Raw genomic sequence first — 18,897 nt, forward strand, 5'->3', positions numbered from 1 at the left:
GAAACCCACTTTTACATAATCTTTCCTTATTACTCCCTAGACAACCTTCCTTGCAGCCGTATGCTGATACACACCTCCCTTCATTAAGCCAATATTTTTATGCCAGGTGCCCTTGCCAAAATTGTTCCCTCTCCCCTGGGAATGCGCTATCTCTAATGGCTCAGTTCTCGGCAAAATCCTGTCTTAGCCTCCAGCTCGGAATTCGAGGCCTGTCTCCTCTGTGAAGTATGCCTGGATGTCCGGTGAAAAGTCCTGCCCTGACCCTGCCCTGCTACCCCTGCACCTCTGTCATTGTGCTCAGTGGAGAGCATCATAACTCGCAAGGGGCTCACCTGGCCAGTATGTGAACACCCTGAGGATGGGGAGTACATCTTCGCCATCTCTACTTCCCCAGAGCAGTGCCCGTCCTGGAGCAGATGTTTAGCTTATTCAATAAATCAGGATCGAATAGGAATGTGTTGATTTCTAACACAAACACTTACTTTTCTGGGAAGATGTTTAGATGAGGAAATCATGTACTTTACTCCTATAACATATGGGAGTTTCATCAATCTAGTGGGATATAGGAGTTTCCCCTCAAAAACAACAACAAAAAAAATAGCAAAACTTTGGATAAGTGAATTGAAAACATAAACTCTGGCAGAAACAAGGATTTTTTTCTTCTTTTCTAAATTAGTACCACTTGGTTCAAGGACAAAAGGTCACCTTTGTCAAGTTCAAAATTTATTGGATTTTTTTTGCTTCTCTCAAATTTTAGATCCGTGACTTAAACATACTTCATGAGGAAAGTTACACTGGTCTCTTCATGTTGCTGTTTATCAGAGGAAGGAGATGCTTTACAAACAATGCTGCACTTCACAGGACTCCTGATAAATGAGTCAATAGACTTACCCCCATTTGGGGGGCAGGAAATCTCAGATACAAGTGAAAAAACATTTTATGCACAGAAGACATGCATAACTGAGCTGATATTAGAATAAACAGTATTTACCATCACCCTCTGGGGTTGATTGCGTGAGCTGTTTCCCCATCCATGAGTCTCAAACGTCCATTCAGTTGAATAATTATGGATTAAACCCTGCTTTATGAATCGATTTGTAATATGCATTGTGGATGACACAGTGATAATCTGTGGTTCTCAGGATTTATAACCTACACATTAAAAGAATGTAGAACAGTTTAAGAGATAACAAACCAAAAACGAAACAAAACAAAAAAACACATAAAAACAAACAAAAACATCCAAGAGATAGCAGAAGGCAGTGTGAGATTGAATGCATGGCTCAGTTCTTTTCTAAATCCTGTAGGAACTCATAGAACAGAGTGGTTATTCTGAGCTAGATAAATTAGGGGCAAATCATGGGAAAAGTGGGCCTTGAGCAGGAAGTCAAAGGTGGCAGAATTTGGGCAGATGAAGGTAGCCAGTCAGCACTCTCCAGGAGGGAGATGTTTGGAATGAGGGCACAGCTAGAATGATTCGCTGCATGACCACGGGGCTGAGAGTTGCTGTAATGTACCAATCAGTAATAAGGCTTCAAAGATGTGCGGGAAGGAGAGGTGGAGGCTGCTAACTCCATACTATGGTGCTGGGGGCTTTGTCTTGTAGATTACCTTAGTGACCGGGTTTTTACAACAAGAAAATAACATGCTTATTTTTGTTTCGTAGTTTTGCTTTTTCTTGAGACAGGGTCTCACTCTCTTGCCCAAGCAGGAGTAGAGTGGCACCATCATAGCTCACTGCAGCCTGAAACTCCTGGGCTCAAGTGATCCTCCTGCCTCAGTTTCCCAAGTAGATGGGACTAGACGTGTGTGCTATCATGCCCAGTTGATTATTTTTTGTATTTTTTGTAGAGATGGGGGTCTCACCGTGTTTTCCAGGCTGGCCTCAAACACTGGCATTGAGCAATCTTCCTGCCTTAGCTTCCCAAAGCACTGGGATTAGAGACGTGAGCCACTGTGTCCAGTTGTTGTTTTTTTTTTTTTTTTTTTTTTTTTAAGAAAATGAATGTGTCAAAGCTCTAAAAGCTCTAAAAGAATGCGGAATGGAATGAGTGAAGCCACATCATAGATGAGTAGGTGATGCTGAGTATACCTGTGTGGTAATGGAGCCTGCCTGCACTAGGAGTGAGGCAGTATGGATGAGAAGAAAGAGGAATTCAGACAAGGCATGAAGAAAACAGTCAGCAGAGAGCTCACAGGGAGAATGAGCTATCATTGATAGAAAGGAGGAAGATAAACTGAGAAACTAGCTTGGGAAAAATCGAGAGTTCATATGTAGTTTTTGTGTCTTCTTCCAAGGCACTGGAAGAAAGTATCCAAGCCATACTCAGGCTAAGAAGCAAGAAGCAGGAATCACTAGCTATCTTAAACAGAAAGGGGTTTAATGCAGAGAATCAGATGCTTCCAGAAGGGTCAAAAAGCTGGAGAAGTGGTCTGTGCCCTGGGCTCCAGGCATAACTCTGGAAGGCCTTTCTGAAAAGCTGTGCTTATGGAAGAGGTTAGAATGGAGTGTCGATCCACCAAAAGTGTCACAGAAACCTGTTTAGGCAACTCAGCATCTGCACACCATTCTATAGTGAACCGGCTGCCATACTGAATGACAACAAATGATCCTTCCCAACACAATGGATTTATTCTTCATACAAATGAAAAGAAGCCCCATCTTCTCTGCAAAAGAAGAGCTATCCAGGGTCTTGTCCATCAGCACCTTCATTACTGGAGATGTTTCTCGCCAGTCACAATCATAATCTCTGCAAACGAAAGACTATGTTAAGGCGTCAATCACTGCCAATACATCTATCAAATTAAAGGAAAAGGAAAAAAGACAAAAGGAACTTGGCTAATACATGAATGAGCAAGAAATTGTAGTTAGCATAGTCCTCATTTCTACCAGTGATCATAATTATAATTATTTACAATTGACTTCTTTTTGTCCACTCAAAAAACACTTTGGCTATTTGCCTGGTAAATGAAATCTTCATTCTTCATGGGCTTGAGCCCTTTGGGTCCTGTTTATATTGGATTGTTGTAGTCTTCTGTTAACGTTTGCCACTGGCTTGGCAGTACCGATGTTGCTGATGATAACCTGAGGTTCAGCATTTTCTGATCTGGGAACTGATGCTTTTAATCAAGGAAAGCACAAAGTTAGAGGAACAGGAATTCAACATTTGTGAGTGGGTTATTAGGTGTAATAACAAAGGGAGTTGTGTATTCTCACTTCCAGGAATCTGGGACCCATATATTTTGGCCATTGGGAAAACAGCTTCACATCTTGGTCATCCTTTCAAAGTGCATACTGCATACTATAGGACATCACCCAATCTCACACGATGCCACTGATGGATGTTATCTGTGTATGCAAGAGGTCACTCCCCAATTTTTAAGGCCAGCTGCACATGTGTGTTGAGATAAATAGGAAGACTGCAGAATGCCATAGGAATAAGGCCATTGCTTCACTTCTCTTGCTAGAAAATGACTTATTAGGTCAGAAACAAGGTTTATGGGATACCATAATCATATTAATTGATTCTTTTTGATGGTAGTATTGGCAGAAGCATTTCATACCCAAAATATCTATTCCAGAGAGGACAAATAACTGTTTTTTTCACAATGAAAAGGGTCTTATGTAACGAACCTTCCCCTGCGTGTCTGTCTGCCCCCAACAGAATGACTTCATATATGATACTCAACGTTGTCTACTCTTTTTTCTTTTCTTTCTTTTATGTATGTATTTATTTATTTATTTGAGATGAAGTCTTGCTCTGTTGCCTAGGCTGGAGTGCAGTGGTGTGATCGGCTCACTACAACCTCTGCCTCCGGGGCTCAAGCGATTCTCCTTTCTCAGCTTTCCAAGTAGCTGGGACTACAGGTGCGTGCCACCATGCCCAGCTAATTTTTTGTATTTTTAGTAGAGACAGGGTTTCACCATGTTAGCCAGGATGGTCTTGATCATCTGACCTCATGATCCACCCACCTGAGCCTCCCAAAGTGCTGGGATTACAGGCATGAGCCACCGCGCCCAGCCCAATGTTGTCTACTCTTAACAGGAGGTGCACACAGCAGGGATGGGCCAACTCAGCCTTGAAGAGATAAAGCCCATGTTGTGGAACTCATGTTTAATCTTCATCCCTGACACCATGGCTGTCTTATTCCTGAGCTCACTGGGAAAACACAGATGGCATAAGAAAAGGCTGGCTGACCTTCACAGGCTGGTTATCTCCCCACGTGGTTCCTGAAACACTTATCTGAAATTGATGTCCTTTGGTTAAGAATCATAAAGAACACAAGTATCCTATACTCTGTGCTTATGCCTCTTCTACAGAACTCTTTGTCACTGATTCTCCAGGGTTATTTCTTTCAGGTCCTCAAGTATCCAACCTGCCATCGATTTCCTGTGAATCAGTTATGAACTATATATCTGGACATGTATCCTTCCAAAAAAAATGAGACATTTCATATTCTGCTCGATTTCTTCCCTTGGGAGAAATTCCCTTTACTACTCTTCTGTCGGAGCAAACCTGGGAAGAGCTGCAGAAATCCCTCATGAGCTGTTACCAGCATACCATGCAGAACCTTCTGTAAACTAGCATCAACATTTGTTTTCCTCAGACAATCAAGGGAGGCCATAGTTGAGGGCTGGTTAAAAGAGAGGCACCTGTGCGGCATTTGTGAACATGCTGAGAGAGGAGTCTCTGGATCATGCTTACGCTCAGCCTCACATATGCCACTTTCATTCCACCCCGTGCTGTTATAAAAGTCAAATTGTGTGACTCATGATTTAGATCTTATGGTCACTTAATGTCCCATAGTTAGGCATCTGGTCTCTACAGGGCCCAGGAGCAACAAAGAGCCATTTCAGAAAAAAAAAAATGTTGTAGTTATTTTCCAAAAAGGCATTACTAGGTGATATGGCTTGGATTTGTGTCCCCTAGCCAAATCTCATGTCAAATGGTAATCTCCAACGTTGGAGGAGGGTCTGGTGGGAGGTGACTGGATCACGGGGGCAGATCTCTCGCTTGCTGTTCTCCTGATAGTGAGTGAGTTCTCGCAAGATCTCGTTGTCTAAGAGTGTGCAGCACCTCCTCCTTCTCTTTTTCCCTCCTGCTCTAGCCCATGTAAGATGGGCCTGCTTGCCTGCTGCCTTCTGCTATGATTGTAAGTTTCCTGAAGCCTCCCTAGCCATGCTTCCTGTGCAGCCTGGGGAACCATGAGCCAATTAAACCTCTTTTCTTTATAGATTACCCAGTCTCAGGTAGTTCTTTATAGCAGTGCGAGAATGGACTAAGATACTGGGATTGCAATAGTTTCCATGAAGCATCTGGTCCTTCCTCTTGCATCAGCTGGGATACCAGATAGCAGATCTCATTGCTCTCTCTTGCTTCAAGCTCTCCTTAAAACTGTATTTTCAAGGTACTCAATAAGTGGGTCAGCGCAGCATACCTAAAGGATGTATACCCTGCCTCCAACATCAAATAAAAAAAAAGAAAGGCTGACCAAATAAAAAAGGAGCATTGAGCTTCATTTCAATATCAGATGGAACAAAAGTTTAATGCTTATTTTTTAGTTATAGGGTGTCAGATAACAACAATTGACTTTCACTCCCCACCGTTGGGTTACATCTGGCCTAGCAGAAACTCCAAAGTTGTGGTGGCCCTTGCAAATTTTCACTGGGCTTATCTCCCCTGTTCTATCTTACATGTGATTGACAGGATATTTCTGGCTTACCTAGTTCAATAAGTATGATGTCATCAAGAAATTGAACCAATATACTGCCCTGTTGAATGGGAAGGTAATCAAGTTCCCTAGGGCTAAATTGTGATAGAGAATAAGAATGCTGGTATCTAGCAAAAGAAAAAGACTCCAGAATATCTGATACATTTTGCCCAAACTCATGTTCCTTTTACCCTGGCTTAACATCTTTATAATATATGACAAGACATATTACCTAGCTTCTTCTGTAATTCAATATGAATAAATATAAATTAATGTAAATAAATATAAACAAATTGTAACACATCGTAATTACATTGACGAGTAACTCCTTTCTTCCTGAGTCAGATTCTATACTGTGCCTCTGGGGTATGCAGGGATCTGATTATAACTATAGGTGTAGAGGCAGTGGGGGAGGTAGAAATTGGTATGAGAAGAACTGTCCTTTCTTTCAAGTTAACTACATTAGGTGTCGGTAGGATTGGCCTCATCAAAGGAGGAGCCTCTGTTAGCAGGAGAAGCTCTGAAGTCCTCATTCCCTTGTCTCCTATTCTCACTCCTAACCAAAATATTTCCTATATTTGCTGAAGAAGACCTGGTGAACGAAGTTCTGAATCAGCTTACACTGTAATTCAGTCATGTGCATGATTGGCCTCCATTTGGGAGTTTTGGTGAAATCTGGCCAGCAGCTACAAGAGATAAGCAATCATTTAGGACTTAGAGATTTGTCACTGGACATACCTTGAACTGAGAATGTAAACCCCTGAGCTGGCATTTTCTTTCTTTGAACGCTTCAGTTTGGTCATGAGCAGCCATCCCCCGCCCTCCTTAGAGTCCTCATTCTCACTATGATGTTGCTGCAGTCACTGGGTCCTCCGTCTGCCTTCAACAGGCTTTGTATTCCCAGGGACCGCAGGTGATAATTTAAGCAGCTGTTTCCTAGTGTGTCATATGTCCAAGTTCTCATTTACTAGTGGTAATTAGGTTCTTACTGCCTTCAAATCCAACCAAGGCTGATAAGCAGTTCTATGGTCTTGTTCTTGAGGGACTATTGCCTACAACTACTTTTTCTACCAAATTCCATATTAGTAAGCATTAAATTGCAAGAAATTAAAAGAGGCACAAAAAGAAAAATACTGCATGATCTCACTTACATATGGAATCTTAAGAAGTTGATCTCATAGAAACAGACAGAAGAGAGGTAGTTACCAGAGTAGGGGGCTGAAGGGGTAGGGTAAGGGGAGATGTTGGGAGCTAAACAATGTGTACGCATGGACATAGAGAGTGGGATAATAGACATGGAGACTAGGAAGCGGAGGGAAGGTGGGAGGAGTGAGGGATAAGAAATTACTTAATGAGTATAATGTACCCTACTCCAGTAATGGTTACACTAAAAGCCCAGCCTGTGTCACCACTATACAATATATCCATGTAACAAAAAATTGCACTTATACCCCTAAATTTGTACAAATGTTTTAAACAAGAAACAAAATTTCAATTAGACTAAGGGATAAGTTTTGGTGGTCTACTGCACTGCATGGTGACTACAGGTAATCGTAATGTATTGCATATTTCAAAACTGCTAAAAGAATAGATTTGTAACATTCTCTCTATATACACACTAAACAATAAGTTAGTGAGGGGACGGATATATTAATTTGCTTGATTTAACTTTTCTACAATGTATCTATGAATCAAAACAGTACATTGTACCCCACAATATACACACTTGTTAATTTAAAATATATAATTTTTTAAGCCCACCCTAACCATTTTAAGTAGAGAGGAATTTAAAATGGAGTGTCCACAATATTGCTGTATGCTGGGTTGGAAAACTGGTTCCAGCCTGGGCCTTCAGAAAGGACCCCAGAGCACTGCAGGCCAAAGTAGACCGAAGGCTGCTACCTCTGCCGAGTGAGGAAGGCAGAGAGTCAGGAGAGCAAGCACCTGGTGTCTGCAGGTCCTCCTTTCCTAGCGAAACAAGAAGGCTCCAGCCATCTCTGCTGCAAAGGGTCTTGATGCCTACAAGACGAGTGAGGACATCCTGGAACACTATGGGGATGGCAGGGCAAGCTCTCCTATACAGCCAGAGCAGCAGAAGTGGGTCTTTCCCTTGCTTCTTCCTTCCACAACTTTTGTGAGTGCATCTAATCGGCAGGTTCTAACTCACATCCAAAACTCTAACTATGAACATGGAGGGTTACTGTCTAGACCCTCCAATCCACAAAAGACCTACCAGAGAGATGATCAAGGATGCTGTTGCCGACCACCTCTATCTACCACATTAAGCCATGTTTAAGATGATATCTACCATAACTTAATGCAATCAGTTTCCTTCGCTGTGATTTATCATATGTGTCATTTGTTTGCAACCTCAGTACCACTGGAGAAGTTTGTTGTTTTCTTTTCTAATTGTTTTTCTACAATTTGATTTCATTTCCATTACTTAAGTTTTAGGGTCCTATGATAGCTACTTAATCCAAACAACGAATCTTCAGCTGGGGAGTTAACTAAATGAGTACTGAGCAAGCATTTTTGCTCACTTCTTTAAAATAACTACTCTCGTAGGGTCAAACATTTTGCTTTTTATATGATATTCACAGAAAGCTCTTTTTTTTTTCTTTGAGATGGAGTTTCACTCTTGTTACCCAGGCTGGAGTGCAATGGCACAATCTCGGCTCACCGCAACCTCCACCTCCCACGTTCAAGCAATTCTCCTGCCTCAGCCTCCCAAATAGCTAGGATTACAGGCATGAGGCACCATGCCTAGCTAATTTTGTATTTTTAGTAGAGACGGGGTTTCTCCATGTTGGTCAGGCTGGTCTTGAACTCCCAACCTCAGGTGATCTGCCTGCCTCGGCCACCCAAAGTGCTAGGATTACAGGCGTGAGCCACAGTGCCCAGCCCACAGAAAGCTCTTTAAATAAATATCCAGATGTAAAACTATATATATGTAACAGGGTCTTGCTCTGTTACCCAAGATGGAGTTCAGTGGTGCAATCACATCTTCCTGCAGCCTCAACTTCCTGGGCTCAAGTGATCCTTTTGCCTCAGCCTCCTGAGTAGCTGGGACTGCAGACACACATCACCACACCCAGCTAATTAGAGATGAGGTAATGTTGTGTTGTCCAGACTTAAAGCAATAATTTTTCCTGTGATATTTTATCATTAGGTTTCTTAAGGCTTCTGTTTTTTTCTTTTATGGTTTCAATGGCAGGCACACTTTGCTCCTAACTCTCAGTTACTAGACTCAGCAGCATCTGAACCTTCGTGGCTTAGCTGTGGCTTAGTTGGGGCTCACTGCTACATCTCTACCAGTAGGCAAGTTCCTGGGGAGGAGGCCCACTGAGTTTGTTCACCTCCACATCCCAGCACATGAAACAGGGCCTGGCGTGAAACAGGCCAGCAGCTCTATAAAACATGTTCAATGAATGGACAAATTAATGGAGTTTGTCTTCATAGTTACCTTCCCAAATCTGGTTTCCTACTATTTAAGTCGCTATTACAGTCAGTCATCTTAGGAATAAAGGTAGGCATTGACCACCCAAAAGGCTATGTTTCTGTTTTCTTCACAAAGTGGGGCTGGAAAGTGGGTGGCATTATCACTGACAGAGTCTTCTGTAGTGGCTACTTGCATGACAGGAATGGCCAGTACCCAGCACCTTTCCATGGTAGTCATGCCTGATACCATGTGTAAGGAACATGGCTGTGCTGCAGCTAATCAGGCATAGGGCAGCAGGCATAGGCTGAGGTAAACAGCCTGGATGACTCAGCGGGTTTGTGGTGCAGGCGCGCAGTCCCATGACTTATATAATCACAGCCATGTAGACATAACAGAGAAGCTCACCACCTGGCTCTCAGCCACTATTGTGTAATGTATAAAAGTAATACTGACCCTGTGAGGGAGTTGCTGAATAAAGGCATGCCTCATCTACCTGATGTCTCTTGAGTGTTGAGTGTTCTTCCAGCTCCCTGCCCCACATCCACCTGCTCCTCTCAGCCCTCACCTGGGGCTGGAACCTGACTCTGAGCATGACCCCATGTAGGTATCCGCCCTTGTCTGTTTGTGCAGCCCATGGAGCAAGGGGAGCTAACTTCACTGCAGTAGGGCAGGGCACAGGACTGAGACTCAGGCTTCTCTCAGCTGCAGGACTGGCGTGAAGTCCAGCATGAGGACCTGACCCAAGTGAGCCAAACACAGTGAAACATGGGATTTTGTTAGCTAGCGGCTGGCATAGATGTTCTTTCCTAGTGGATGAGAACCCAGAGGGATGCAGGCCAAGGAGTGGCTATAACCCATCAGGTGATTATGAAGAGGGGGCTTGTCTGATCCTTGAAATAGAATCCCAAGGTCAGATCCACTGAACTCTGGATCTGACAAGTTACATGAGCCAATACATTTCCGTAACATAAAATGAAGTTGAACTTTCTGTTTCGTACAACTGAAGTATTTCTAAGTGATAGAACTACCTGACTTTGGCAGAATCTCAGATAACTTTGCCTGATCAAAAGTCTCCATGATTGTTTATACTTCTTGGGGGGGAAAAGGAAACATTGTCTGCATTTTTCCTTTCCTCTTCCTTTCCAACACCTTTGAGTTTCTTAGCCAGTTCTTGAAAGCAAGGATGAGTCTGACAACCTGCAATGTGTTTTTCAGAGTCTAAGACATGACATGTCTTTGCAAAAATCCTTCTCATATCTTATTTCTGAACTTTCAAAGAGGTCTCAACCTGTACTTCAACAGACATTTAAGTTTTCTTCTTAACACTCATAAAGCTCCTTACTAGATAGGAAACCTTTTAATAGAAATTTATAATATAAATAAAGAGGATATATTCAAGAGACATTTGGGGTTCATATTTTCCTATCTTTTTTTTTTTTTTTTTGCAGTGAAGACTCTTTTTCACTATGGTGTAAGTTGAATAACGTGTAAAAGTCTTGAAACTTTCAGCACATATCTGGAATCTGCTGTTCAAGTGTAGCACTGTTTTTCTTCATGTCAGGGCTGGAAGATGAGGCCACAAGAAAATTTCTGGCCAAACATGTTGCTATTAAATGTTTATTCTCTCTGAAACCCATGTTGAAACCTAATTCCCAGTATCACAGTACTAAGAGGTGAAGGGCCAGCACAGTGGCTCACGTCTATAATCCCAGCACTTTGGGAGGCTGAGGTGGGTGGATCACTTGAGGTCAGGAGTTCAAAACCATCCTGGCCAACATGGTGAAGCCCTGTCTCTACTAACAACAACAACAAAAAAATACAAAAATTAGCTGGGCATAGTGGTGCATGCCTGTAGTCCCAGCTACTCGTGAGTCTGAGGCAGGAGAATCACTTGAACCTAGGAGGCGGAGGTTGCAGTGAGCCCAGATTGCACCATTGCAATCCAGCCTGGGCGACAAGAGCGAAACTCCAACTCAAAAAAAAAAAAAAAAGAGAAAAAGAGGTGGAGTCTTTAAGAGGTGAGTGGAGTAATCTAGTCCTGGATTAATGGGTTATAGAGGGCATGGGTTGGTTTTCAGAAGAGCAGATCTATACTAAGAGCCAATTTGGCCATCTCTGCTGAGACCCTACCATGTGATGTTCTGCACTGCCTTGGACCTCTACAGAGTGTCCCTACCAGCAGGAAGACCCTCACCAGATGTAGCCCCTAGACCTTGAACTTCCAAGTCTCCACGTCTGTAAGAGCTGTGTGATCTTTTTTTGTTAAATCTAGAAAGAAGGTAAACAATCTCCTCTAAGTTACAGGTATCTTTGAAGTAACACATCTCAATTTCCTGCCCAAAGCTGACTCTTCATTCTGAGTTCAGGATGACAACCTCCCACCCCTTCTGTACTCTTACTTTCTAGTGGTTCAAACTGGAATCTCAGGAGTCACTCATGATTATTTTCCTTAATTCTACATGTAATCCCCATGACCGCCTTGCTGGCAATAACTGCATGAATCCTCACTCCTTCTCCTTTTTTTTTCAGTTATTTTATTTGAAATTCCCTGTCATTACCCTGCATTTACTTTCTATTTAACATCTTTATTAAAGTATAATTGACATATAATAAACCGCACATATTTAAAGTGCACAACTTGATAAGTTTTGACATATGTATATGCCCGTAAAATGAGCACCATAATTAAGATAATGAACATATTATCATCCCCAAAAGTTTCCTTGGGACTTTCTGTAACCCCTCTTTCTTGCTTCTCCCTACTATCACCAGGCTACCACTGATATGCTTCCTGTCACTATATATTAGTTTGCATTTTTTAGAATTTTACATAAATGAAATCACATGGTATGTACTCTTTTTTATTGGCTTCTTTCATGCAGCATAGGATTCAATAATTTTGTAGCATATATCAATAATTCATTCATTCTTTATTGGGAAACTGTTTGCATACTATCAATAGAATGCAATACAATTCCACAATAAAATATGAATGTCACAGTTTGCTTAGCCATTCACCGGTTAACATTTGTTTAGCCATTCACCAGTTTGTTTAGCCATTCACCAGTTAACATTTGGCTTGATTTCAAGTTCTGGCTATTACATATAAAGTTCCCATGAATACTATTTTTTTTTTTTTTTTGAGATGGAGTCTTGCTCTGTCACCCAGGCTGGAGTGCAGTGGTGCGATCTCAGCTCACTGCAACTTCTGCCTCCTGGGTTCAAGCAGTTCTCCTGCCTCAACCTCCAGAGTAAATGAGACTACAGGTGCACACCACAACGCCCCTCTAATTTTTGTATTTTTAGTAGAGATGAGGTTTTCCCATGTTAGCCGGGCTGGCTTAAACTCCTGATCTCTGATGATCCACCCACCTTGGCCTCCCAAAGTGCTGGGATTACAGGCATGAGCCACCATGCCCAGCCAGTACGAATCTTATATAGTCAAATGTCTTCATTTATCTTGGGTCAATATGTAGAAGTGGGATGTTTGCATCATATAATACGTGTATGTTAAACATTTACAAAACTCCCAAGCATTCCTATACACCAACAATAGACAAGCAGAGAGCAAAACCATGAATGAACCCCCATTCACAATTGCTACAAATAAAATAAAATACCTAGGAATGCAGCTTACAAGGGACATGAAGGACCCCTTCAAGGAGAACTAAAAATCACTGCTCAAGGAAATAAGAGAGGACACAAACAAGTGGAAGAACATTCCATCCTCATGAATAGGAAGAATCAATATTGTGAAAATGGCCATACTGCCCAAATTAATTTATAGATTCAGTGCTATTCTCATCAAGCTACCATTGACATTCTTCACAGAATTAGAAAAAAAAAAACTACTTTAAATTTCATATGGAACCAAAAAAGAGCCCATAGAGCAAAGACAATCCTAAGCAATAAGAACAAAGCTGGAGGCATCATGCTACCTGACTTCAAACTATACTACAAGACTATAGTAACCAAAACAGCAGCTACTGGTACCAAAACAGACATATAGATCAATAGAATAGAACAGAGACCTCAGTAATAACACCACGCATCTACAACCATCTGATCATCAACAAATCTGACAAAAACAAGCAATGGTTAATAAATGGTAAACTGGCTAGCTATATGCAGAAAACTGAAATTGGACCCCTTCCTTACACCTTATACAAAAATTAACTCAAGATGGATTAAAGACTTAAATGTAAAACCCAAAACCATAAAAACCCTAGAAGAAAATGTAGGCAATACCATTCCAGACACAGGCATGGGCAAAGACTTCATGATGCAATTGCAACAAAAGCCAAAATTGACAATGGGATCTAATTAAACTAAAGAGCATCTGTACAGCAAAAGAAATTAGCATCGTAGTGAACAGGCAATCTACAGAAAGGGAGAAATTTTTGCAATCCACCCATCTGACAAAGGTCTAATATCCAGAATCTACGAGGAACTTAAACAAATTTACAAGAAAAAAAAACCCCATAAAAAAGTGGGCAAAGGATATGAACAGACACTTCTCAAAAGAAGACATTTATGCGGCCAATAAACATGAAGAAAAGCTCATTATTACTGATCATTAGAGAAATGCAAATCAAAACCACTATGAGATACAATCTCATGCCAGTCAGAATGGCGAGTATTAAATAGTCAAGAAACAATTGATGCTGGTGAGGCTGTGGAGAAATAGGAATGCTTTTACACTGTTGGTGGGAATGTAAATTAGTTCAACCACTGTGGAAGACAGTGTGGTGATTCATCGAGGATCTAGAACCACAAACACCATTTGACCCAGCAATCCCATTACTGGGTATATACCCAAAGGAATATAAATCATTCTACTATAAAGACACATGCACTCGTATGTTTATTGCAGCACTATTTACAATAGCAAAGGCATGGAACCAACCCAAATGCCCATCAATGACAGACTGGATAAAGAAATGTGGTACACATACACTATGGAATACTATGCAGCCATAAAAAAGAATGAGTTCATGTCCTTTGCAGGGACACAGATGAAGTTGGAAGCCATCATCCTCAGCAAACTAACACAGGAACAGAAAACCAAATACCACATGTTCTCATTCCTAAGTGGGAGTTGAACAATGAGACTATATGTACACAGGGAAGGGAACAACACACACTGTGGCCTGTCGGGGGATGGGGTCAAGGGGACAGAGACCATTAGAACAAATACCTAATGCATGTGGGGCTTAATACCTAGATGATGGGTTGATAGGGGCAGCAAAACCACCATGGCCCAAGTATATCTGTGTAACAAACCTGCACATTCTGCACATGTATCCTGGAACTTAAAGTAAAATAAAATTAATTAATTAATTAAAAAGAAAAGCAAATCGAGGAAGTGTGCATTAAGGAAATACACAAGAGGAATTACTACTACACTCATATTAAAGTGGCTAAAATTAAGAGACTGATTATATTTAGTGTTGGCAAGGAAGGGGAAGAATTGGGACACTCATATATACTGCTGGCAGGATACAGTACAGCCTCTTTGGAATACAATTTGGGATCCTCGCTCCTTCTATTTCCATCTAACTCCACTGCCAGGACTGCAGCCATGCCTCCATTCTCTGTGTCCTGGATCACAGCCTGGTCCCTGGTGTCCTGGCTTCTTCTGCTGCCTTGTCCCTGTCCATCTCCCATGAGAGGCAGTATGAAATATATTTAAAGTAAAATCAGATTATGCCACTCCATTTCTTTAACCTCTTCAAAGATCTAAAACTTTTCTACCCTGGCTTACAAGACCCTATATGATCTGGTCTGTGCCCCATCTCTCCTCTTAAGTAAATCAATACCAAGTGGCCCCTTGTTCACTATAGTCTGGGTTACCTGAGCTGACTTCCGATGCTTTAACATGCCACATTCACTCCAGATAGGCAGACTTCCTGTCATTACTCCCACTACCTGGAAGTTTGCTCTTGGTTTTTGTTGTTTTTTTTCTCCAAAAAGACTTTATTTTTTAGAGCAGTTTTACTTTCACGGCAAAATCAAGCAAAAAGGACAGAGTTCTCATATACCACCTGCCCCCATGCATGCAGCCTCCTCCACTATCAACACCACACTCACAGTGGTACATTTGTTATAACCAATGAGTTTACACTGACACATTGTTATGTGTCACACCAAAGTTCATAGTTTACATTGGGGTTCACTCAGTGTTGGACATTTTAGGAGTTCTGACAAATGTAAGACTGTATCCACCCCTATGATATACAGAATTCCTTACCTGCCCTAAAAATCCTTCTGCCTATTCATCCCTTCCTCCCCTATCTCAAACCAAAGAAACCACTTTTTTTTTTAAATGTCTCTATCATTTCCCTTTTCTAGAATTCCATATAGTTGGAATGATACAGCATATAGCATTTTCAGGTTGACTTCTTTCCCTTAGTAATGTTCATTTAAGATTTCCCCATGACTTTTCATGGCTTGAGAGCTCATTTATTTTTTAGCACTGTATAATATTCCATGGTTTGTGATAATGGTTAGGATGTGTCCCCACCCAAACCTCATCTTGAATTTTAGCTCACATAATCCCCACATGTTGTGGGAGAGACCCAGCGGGAGGTAATTGAATCACGAGGTTGATTACCCCCGTCTTGCTGTTCTTATGGTAGTGAGTTCACACACGATCTGATGGTTTTATAAGGGGCTTTTCCCCTATTTGTTTGACACTTCTCTTTCCTACAGCCATGTGAAGGGCATGTTTGCTTCCCCCTTCCTCCATGATTGTAAGTTTCCTGAGGCCTCCCCAGCCCTGTGGAACTGAGTCAATTAAACCTCTTTCCTTTATAAATTACCCAGTCTTGGGCAGTTCTTTATAGTAGTGTGAGAACAGACTAATACAGGCCGTATGCATCACAGTTGATTTATCCATTCACCTACTAAAGGAACATCTTGCTTTCTTCCATGTTTTGACAATTCTGAATAAAGCCACTTAAATATTCATGTGCAGGATTGTGTGTGATGTTAAGTTTCAACTCATCTGGGTAAAGACCAAGGAGCATGATTGCTGCAGCTTTTGGTTTTTAACCTCACGGGATTATACTTTTACCCAGATATCAGCTGTTTAACATATTAATGTATTAATTCACTCAGCTTACTGATTCAGCAATCATTTCTTGGTAACTGATGTTTGGGAGACATGGTCTGGGTGTTGGGGACATGACAGTAAGTAGAGTGGGTTCTGCCCACTGAGACAGATGTGAGGGCACAAGGACTGGAGAGGATGATGCACACAATGAGAGGTGCTGGGAGTCACACACATGCTGACTATGGCTGGCTGACCCTGTGACAGGGTGTGGGAGTAAAGAGCAGTCAGGCAAACTCCTCAGTTTTCGGTCCTAGCAAGTGGGAGAACAGGGGTACATGCAGGCAGCGTGCTGCAGGGAGATGCTCCTCACAGAACCCAGGACAGAACTGACTGCCAGGGATGGCAGTCACCATGATGGCTGTGGTGGGACAGGCAGACAGCCATCTTACCAACAGAACTCATGCTGCTTATATGTGGGGAGGAGACAAAGGAAAAAAAAGGGAAGGACCAAGAATGATACCAAAAAAAAAAAAAAAAAACAAAAAAGTTTGATATTCAAAACTCTATCAAGGACATTTCCCAAAGAAACTGGATTTGAATGGACCTTGGAGAACTGGTTGGATTTACTGCCTGGGACAGCAAGGGGGTGCCACCTGCACGCCAAGCCCAATCTCGCAGAGGGGCTGCCTGGAACTGTGCACTGTGAAGGATGAGAGCTGGGCACACACAACTGAGGAATTCACTGGGAGGTAGGTCAGAAGAACGAGGAGGAGGATGAAGAGGAAGAGGAGAAAGAGGAGGAAGAGGAGGGGGAGGAGGAGGGGGAGGAGGGGGAGAAGGAGGAGAAGGAGGAAGAGGAGGAGTGGAGGGATGCACATGTCTCAGGAAGGGCAGCACTGAGCAGAAGATGATCATAAAGTCACTTCCTCCATGTCTTGGTTTTTAAATCATTGTCTGTGGGATTTGTCCTCTGGGCTCTTTCTTACCCCAGATCCAGTCTTGGGCATGCACCCTAGCCTTTCCAGTCACTCTGAGACAACACAAAGTCCAGTGTGATGTGCTGTCACTTATTTCTTGTCTTCAACTTAGCTTCTTACACATGGAGCTGGTAGCCGTTCTTAGATGCTAGCAAGATGGGTGTGGGTGGGTAGGAATGGGGCATGACAGGCTTTTCCTTTGTTCCAACATTTTCCTTCTTCACCAGCTTGTTTGTGACCCCTCCAAGCTTGGGGTAGGAGAAGGGATCAGGAGAAAAAGATGCAGTCTTTGTAACCTGGCTTCCCAAAGTGCTTGAGTCATAGTCCAAGATCAAAGAACAGGCTGGTGGGGTGAGCTTCTCTGCTGCAGGGAGCTCCTTGGGACGGAAGAGCATCTTCCACACATGACTGGGGCAGAGTTCAGCCAGGAGACCCACATTACACCCAAATTATTTTAAGAGAGAAAAGGGAAAAGCAAAACACTAAAATATCATAGGAGGAGCCACTGCAAGAAGCAGCTGACACCTTGTGCTGGAGAGAATAAAGGAAAGAGGACGGAGTGAGCAAAACTCAGAAATGTGGAGGAGCCGCTGCCCAGAAATCACACTCAGACATCTGAAGAAGGGACCTTCTGGGCTGGTGCTGGGGCCTCTGCTCTTGGAGTCAGGGCTCTGTGGAGCTGGGAAACCAACTTTGCTGGTATCTCCGAGGGGATGCTATGAGGCTGGCTCTGCGTGTGTCAGAGAAACTGCAGACTGAATTTGTATGCTGCTCTGCTCATGAACTGCCACTGCCACGGTGCGAAAGCAAGGACAGCATGACGCTGGCAGGGCCAGGAGTCAGACAGGACAGAATGGGAGGCACAGGCCCCTCTCCCACCTCTTATCTTCTGGTTGCCTTGGGTGCATCTGTTGGCACAGCTGAACAGAATTCTGGCAGGAGAGGTGGCACGTGGCTCCTCAGTCCCTACATCACAAGGCAGAGTATAAAAGGGAAGGTGTGGGGCCGAGAGACAGTAGCTTAACCACCAGCTCAGGGTCCTGGGATTCATCCCTCTTCCAGTCAGCAGGAAGTGACAAAGAGCACAGGAAGGCCCTAGGCCCCTTTTGCTGATGTTTGGCTGGTAGAACTTAATCACGTGTCAGGTGCAGGGAGGCTGGGGAATAACTAGACAGAATAGAAACAAGTTTTGGTGAGTGGCTGCCATTGTCTGCCACTGGTGCTGTGTGGATACAGTTCAAAGTGAGGACTTTCCAGCTGTGGACATCCAGCTACAGTTCTTTCAATGGGGGACGGAAGAGCAAAGTTTTATTTCTGGCTGCTCACTTCTGGCTGCTCACTTTGCCTCACCCTCGCTTTCCTCCCAGCTGCCACTGAAATGCCCACCATATCCAGTATGCAGAACCCCTGCTCACCCCAGTGCGAGTGAGCATGCGGCTCAGTCACCTCCAACCCATCTCCTGGAGCTGTCCCACGGTTCCCTTGGAACTACTCTAGGGCATGCAGTGTCTGACTCTGAGTGCTTCACTTCGTGGGGGCACTGCTTTAAAACAAAAGCTCTGGAATACAGCATCATCGAGAGGCAACTGTTGATTTAATTTATTAACATATACGTCCACTGAAATGGCTGCTACATGTGGTCTAGAAACCAAGGAGATCCCTCACTGGCCTCAGGTGAAGGGGAAACATGTCCCTCCCTTTCCTATCCCTCCTCG

The 18,897-nt window shown here is 42.9% G+C and overlaps 1 pseudogene; it reads right to left on the bottom strand.

Annotated features, from left to right (window-relative positions):
* Nucleotides 1–17,577, bottom strand: part of LOC129036129 (dol-P-Man:Man(5)GlcNAc(2)-PP-Dol alpha-1,3-mannosyltransferase-like) — a 49,528-nt pseudogene extending 31,951 nt beyond the window's left edge.
* Nucleotides 17,578–18,897: the final 1,320 nt, after the last annotated feature.

Source organism: Pongo pygmaeus, chromosome 4 (assembly GCF_028885625.2).
Source record: "Pongo pygmaeus isolate AG05252 chromosome 4, NHGRI_mPonPyg2-v2.0_pri, whole genome shotgun sequence".
Classification (NCBI taxonomy): domain Eukaryota; kingdom Metazoa; phylum Chordata; class Mammalia; order Primates; family Hominidae; genus Pongo; species Pongo pygmaeus.